Genomic DNA, 6,668 nt, shown 5'->3' with positions numbered 1-6,668 from the left:
TATATATATATATATATATATATATACACATAAAATGCAAATAAATAGTACCTATTTGAGTTACATAATTTGTATTTATTGGTTTTATTTTATTTGATTTGATTGTAAAATACAAATTTTAGCAATAATTACTCATCATTATAGTCCGTTTGGTTACGTCACCAGTCCGAGTTTAGCCCCTAACAAGTGCAGTTAACGTGTAAGTGTGACATATCAGTGCTAGCGGTGTCTGTTGTAGATATAAGTGGCCTGATCAGTCCGTCAGCGCACTGGAGCGATAGCGGCCCGCGGGACTCGCTGCGTAAATAACACAATGTCCATTCATGCAGCAACGACGAGCGTTTTCATACATAAGGAATGACAGGTACTTATCCCTCTTCACTGCTGGGAGAACTAGACGCAAATCAAGAGACAAATCCGACTTCTTCATTCACCGCCGGGCCTAAACACAACACAAGCGCACTCGATGCCTCTCGTCCGGCCGCGGCACCCACCCGCAGCCTATAAATGGACTGAGATGTCCTGCAGGGAAGCCGAACGACAACAAACGGTGAGCTCGCTTCATCAGCCCAATCCCATCCCAATCGGCTAGGACATCTTTACATAGAGTTTGAGCCAACACAAGAGGACACAATCCTCCATTTGGAGACATTTAGAAACACATTTCTTAAAACAGAGATGGTTTATGACTAGTGTGTGAGCAAATACATATTTAGGTAGAGTTTGAGGACAAATTTACCAAAAATCTGTCAAAAACCTCCACTGAGGCCATTTAGATATACATTTACAAAAAAAGAGATGATTTTGGATCATTTGAGCCAATAAAATCTGACAGAAATCTCCATTTTGAGAAATAGAAGCCATTTGGATATAAATGTATTAAAATAGGGATGATTTTTGAACACTTGTAATCTGTCATTTTTAATGTAATCTGTCATTTGTAAATGTAATCCAACAAAAACCTCCATTTATCAAAATCATGATTTTTGATCATTTGAGCCAATAAAATCTGACAAAAAATTTCAATTTTGAGACACTTGGACATTTATATTTATATTATAATTACATATATTTATATATACATTTATTAAAATAAAGATGTTTTTTACTAGTGTGTGAGTAAATACGTATTTAGGTAGAGTTTGTGGACAAATTTACCAAAAATCTAACAAAAACCTTCATTTGGAGACAACAAGGCCATTTAGATATACATTTATAAAAACAGAGATTATTTTCAATCATTTGAGCCAATAAAATCTGACAGAAATCTCAATTTTGAGAAATAGAAGCCATTTAGATATGAGTTTATTAAAATAGGGATGATTTTGAATCATTTATAATTTTGTAATTTGTAATTTGTAAATGTAATCCAACAAAAACCTCCATTTTTAAACCTGGAGGACATTTAAATATAGATTTATCAAAATAAAGATCATTTTTGCTCATTTGGGATCTGTCATTTGTAAATGTGATCCAACAAAAATCTCCATTTGGAGACAGTGAGGACATTTCAATATACTTTTATCAAAATAAAGATGATTTTTGATCATTTGAGCCAATAAAATCTGACAAAAATCTCCATTCTGGGACATTAAGGGCATTTCTATTTATATTATAAATATATATTTATATATATACATATATTAAAACAAAGATGATTTTTGACTAGTGTGTGAGCAAATATGTATATTTTAAGGCAAATTTACCGACAAAAACTGACAAAATTAGACATTTAGATATACATTTCTTAAAACAGAGATTATTTTTGATACTTTGAGCCAAAAAAAAAAAAAATCTGACAAAAAAACCTCCATTTTGAGACATGGAAGCCATTTAGACATAGATTTATCAAAATAGGAAAATTTTTTAATAATTTGCAATCTGTAATTTCTCAATGTAATCTGCCAAAAACCTCCATTTTGGGACTTTGAGGACATTAAAATATAGGCTATATTTATGAAAATAAAGATGATTTTTGACTTTTAGATAGAGTTTGAGGTCAAATCTACCAACAAAATCTGACAGTTCCTCCATTTTGAGACACTGAGGCCATTTAGACATGCGTTTATTAAAAACGAGACAATTTGTGATAGCTTGAGCCCACAAAATCTCAGGATTTGAGCCAATAAAATCTGACAAAAATCTCCATTCTGGGACATTAAGGGCATTTCTATTTATATTATAAATATATATTTATATATATACATATATTAAAACAAAGATGATTTTTGACTAGTGTGTGAGCAAATATGTATATTTTAAGGCAAATTTACCGACAAAAACTGACAAAATTAGACATTTAGATATACATTTCTTAAAACAGAGATTATTTTTGATACTTTGAGCCAAAAAAAAAAAAAATCTGACAAAAAAACCTCCATTTTGAGACATGGAAGCCATTTAGACATAGATTTATCAAAATAGGAAAATTTTTTAATAATTTGCAATCTGTAATTTCTCAATGTAATCTGCCAAAAACCGCCATTTTGGGACTTTGAGGACATTAAAATATAGGCTATATTTATGAAAATAAAGATGATTTTTGACTTTTAGATAGAGTTTGAGGTCAAATCTACCAACAAAATCTGACAGTTCCTCCATTTTGAGACACTGAGGCCATTTAGACATGCGTTTATTAAAAACGAGACAATTTGTGATAGCTTGAGCCCACAAAATCTCAGAAAAAAAAACTCAGTTTTGAGACACTGAGGACATTTAGATGTACATTTAGATAAAACAGAGATGATTTTTGACCTGTGTGTGAATTAGATATAGTTTGAGGACAAATTTACCAAAAAAGAAACAGCCTAAAACCTCTATTTTGGACATTTAGATATAAATGTATTAAAATAATCACAATTTTGATAGTTTGAGCGAACAAAATCAGAGAAAAAACCTTGGTTTTGTGACACTGAGGATGTTTAAATATGATGAGATGATTTTTGACTATAGTCCGTTTGAGAGAAAAATCTGACAGAAACTCCATTTTGAGACCATGCAGATGTACAGTTATTAAAATAGATGGTTTTCGACTAGCGTGAGTTAGTACACATTTAGAGGACACATTTTGCCTGTAGAAGTGAGCAAAAACCTCCATTTGGAGACATCGAGGACATTTAGGTGTACAAAAAAAGAGATGATTTTTGATAGTTTGAGCCAATCAAATCTGACAAAATCCTCCTTTTTGAAGAAATTTCGATACACATACAAGACGATCTTTGACTAGTGCGTGTGAGTTTGTAGTGTGAGGACAAATTTGCCTATGGAAACGAGCAAAATCTGTCAAAAGCCTTCTTGGAGTCATTGAGGACATGCAACTAAAACGTGAAACAATCATCCTAATTTATTCAAATCTGGCATGAGATTATGATGTAAGTGCATAAAGAGGGTGTGGCTTTGAATGACTCCACTGTCAAGCCTCGTTTTATGCAAATCCAGCACAGGATGCACTGAAGACCACACCGCACCGAGACAGCATGTCCAAAAACACAAATCCACCCGGCATGAAATATTCAAACACCCTGAACTCCAATCTCACTCGGATTCATACAAATATAGCACATATTCAAGAGCACAAGCAAGAGTTCAGCCCATGAGAACCCATATTCCGTGTTCCCATCAATGTCTTCAGTGGCTACACAGCTTTAATTTCTCTATTCAGTTCCTATATTTAGTGCATTCACAATAAAGCACAATGCATTAACATGCCAATTCACCACTAAATCAGTGCATTAAGCTATTCTAAGTGCATGAGAACCATCATAAAGACATGCATATATAGAGAGAGCACCCGTTTTGGCGCATGCAATTGATTTCTAAAAGAACTGATGTTCATAAATCATTCATACAATGCAAATACGCGCAGTTTTCTTAGTTTTGGGATCAAACCGTCAACTAAAACCTCTCCAGACTACATGTTGATTTTAATAACCGAGTCCGCTGAAATTGAGTGTTGCTCACTAGTTTCCAGCAGGTGGGTATTTCTGGACCGAATCTCAGAAGATCGCAGAGCCGGCATCAGTTTGCAAGAACAAATCAGATGCATAACCAGACTTTCAATATAAATGCGCTTGAAATCAGATGTGCGAGGCTGGCACGGCGCACGGTGGCATCCATTCTCACTTTACACGAGCGGGGCTTTGAGAGCCTTTGGGCGGGATGATTGTCCCACGGATGAAGCTGGTGGATAACACCCCCCCAAAAAACGCGGAAACCGGCTGTAAAGTCTTGAAACGCGTCAAAAATGAGTTTATTCCTAATGCGCAAAACGCGTCTGGAGCGCAAACTGCGCGCAGGGCACCACCTTCTCCGAGCGCGTGCAGTTCTTCAGACGCTCTTCGTCTGAAGTGCATGCTTTATTCCCACCCGTTCCTGACATTAGAATAAAGTGATTAACTGCTCTTACCTTGTTTTAACGAGCGCGTTCCTGTGTTCTCCGTGATTCTGCGCGCGCAAAACCTCCTTACATCTTCGTGCGCGTCGCGCCAAGGAATAAAGAACGGTAATAATCCAAGGAGAGAGCAGATCCAAGGCGATAGAGAGAGAGCTCCGGGCGCGGACGGCGGCGAATAGCGGTTTAAATCCCCCGGACAGCGCTGCGTCTCGCTCAGCGCGTCTGATTTCAAGCTCCGCTCGGGAGAAACCACAGCTGTGAGCGCTGAGGAGAGCTCGAGGGTGGCGTCATGGACACGCCCACCCAGGCGCACGGTGGCATCCATTCTCACTTTACACGAGCGGGGCTTTGAGAGCCTTTGGGCGGGATGATTGTCCCACGGATGAAGCTGGTGGATAACACCCCCCCAAAAAACGCGGAAACCGGCTGTAAAGTCTTGAAACGCGTCAAAAATGAGTTTATTCCTAATGCGCAAAACGCGTCTGGAGCGCAAACTGCGCGCAGGGCACCACCTTCTCCGAGCGCGTGCAGTTCTTCAGACGCTCTTCGTCTGAAGTGCATGCTTTATTCCCACCCGTTCCTGACATTAGAATAAAGTGATTAACTGCTCTTACCTTGTTTTAACGAGCGCGTTCCTGTGTTCTCCGTGATTCTGCGCGCGCAAAACCTCCTTACATCTTCGTGCGCGTCGCGCCAAGGAATAAAGAACGGTAATAATCCAAGGAGAGAGCAGATCCAAGGCGATAGAGAGAGAGCTCCGGGCGCGGACGGCGGCGAATAGCGGTTTAAATCCCCCGGACAGCGCTGCGTCTCGCTCAGCGCGTCTGATTTCAAGCTCCGCTCGGAAGAAACCACAGCTGTGAGCGCTGAGGAGAGCTCGAGGGTGACGTCATGGACACGCCCACCCACCGCGCTCTCTCGCTCGCTCACCCTTTCTCTCTCTCTCTCGGACTCCGCCCCTGCTTTAAAAGACGCTCGCGTTGGCTCCGCCCATTCAGTAACGCGCTGGCTGAAGCCACGCCTCTTTTTTTAGAATCATCTGAAGGGATGAATCGCGTGAAGAAATGTGGATTTGGATATTTCTCCTCAAATTTTCATTCAGTTAAACTAAATTATTATTCTTTTTGCTTGCTTGTAAATGTAGTTAGTCTCAAAAAGTATTCTCTTTGGACATTTATTAATACATTAATAAAATGTAATTAAATGAATTGTTTATTAGTACCGTAACAAAAATCTTTTTTTTTTCATTGAAATCTGACAATATAGTGAATATAGTGAATAGTATACGATTTAAATAATATTCATATAATTATTTTAATAATTTATTTTATTAATAATTTGTTTTTTACATCACAGTAATGAGAATGAATAGGAAAATAGAATTATAATGTAAAGGGAATGTAAAAAGGCTATTTTTAATGCTACAGTAAATCATATTAACTGGTTAAATTGTACAAATTTATTGTAAACAAAACGGATGATAATAGATTTAACAGCACATTTCATGTGCGTTTATGCAAAATACTGTAAAATAAAACATTAATAAAAAATTTAATTCAATATTTATTAATACACTAATTAAATCATTATTTTTTAATTAAAATCAGCATAGAGACAAAATGCTGTTTTAAAATGCTATTTGAAAAATAATTTGAAAAATACCGTTTTTTTCCTCACTGCATTGAGAATGAGGTTTGATTATAAAAAATAGAATTATAATGTAAATGGATTGTAAAATGCTATTTTTAATGCAAATGAAAATGATGATAATAGATTTAACATCATATTACATGTCATTGTTGTGCAAAATACCGCAAAAAATAATATGTAAATAAAATAAAATATAAATTAATATAGTAACAAAAATCATTCTTTCTGGGCATAATATACATTTTTTTAACTGAAAACAGCATAAATGAAAGACAATACATTTACGATTTCAATAATATTAATATAATTACCGTATTGGCCCGAATATAAGACGACCCTGATTATAAGTAACATTAAATAATGCCATTTATTTTAATGATAATTTAAAAAATGAACAAATTAAGCCTAAAATCCTAAAAAAAAAAACGTAATTATAATATAAAAGGAATATAAAAATGCTACAGTTTAATTTAAATGCTACAAATTAATTGTACAAAAATAAAAATATATATTTAATAGCACACTACACTCTAAAAGATGCTGGGTTAAATACAACCCAGTGCTGGGTAAAATAGGGACAAACCCAGCAATTGGGTTGTTTTGACCCAGCGGTTGGGTTACTACC

General features: G+C 36.0%; 1 protein-coding gene across 1 annotated transcript in view; it reads right to left on the bottom strand.

The window, feature by feature from the left end:
• The window catches only part of LOC107717167 (receptor-type tyrosine-protein phosphatase S-like), a 256,786-nt gene extending 252,144 nt beyond the window's left edge, over positions 1-4,642 (bottom strand). Inside the window, exon 1 of the mRNA XM_016523840.1 lies at positions 4,406-4,642. The gene's annotated coding sequence lies outside the window, so the exon portion shown is untranslated. The remainder of the gene's footprint in view (positions 1-4,405) is intronic.
• Between the last annotated feature and the right edge of the window lie 2,026 nt (positions 4,643-6,668).

This window comes from Sinocyclocheilus rhinocerous, unplaced genomic scaffold, assembly GCF_001515625.1.
Source record: "Sinocyclocheilus rhinocerous isolate Xijiao unplaced genomic scaffold, SAMN03320098_v1.1 scaffold1351, whole genome shotgun sequence".
In the NCBI taxonomy this organism is placed as follows: Eukaryota; Metazoa; Chordata; class Actinopteri; order Cypriniformes; family Cyprinidae; genus Sinocyclocheilus; species Sinocyclocheilus rhinocerous.
This window is presented reverse-complemented; position numbering and strand designations above follow the sequence as displayed.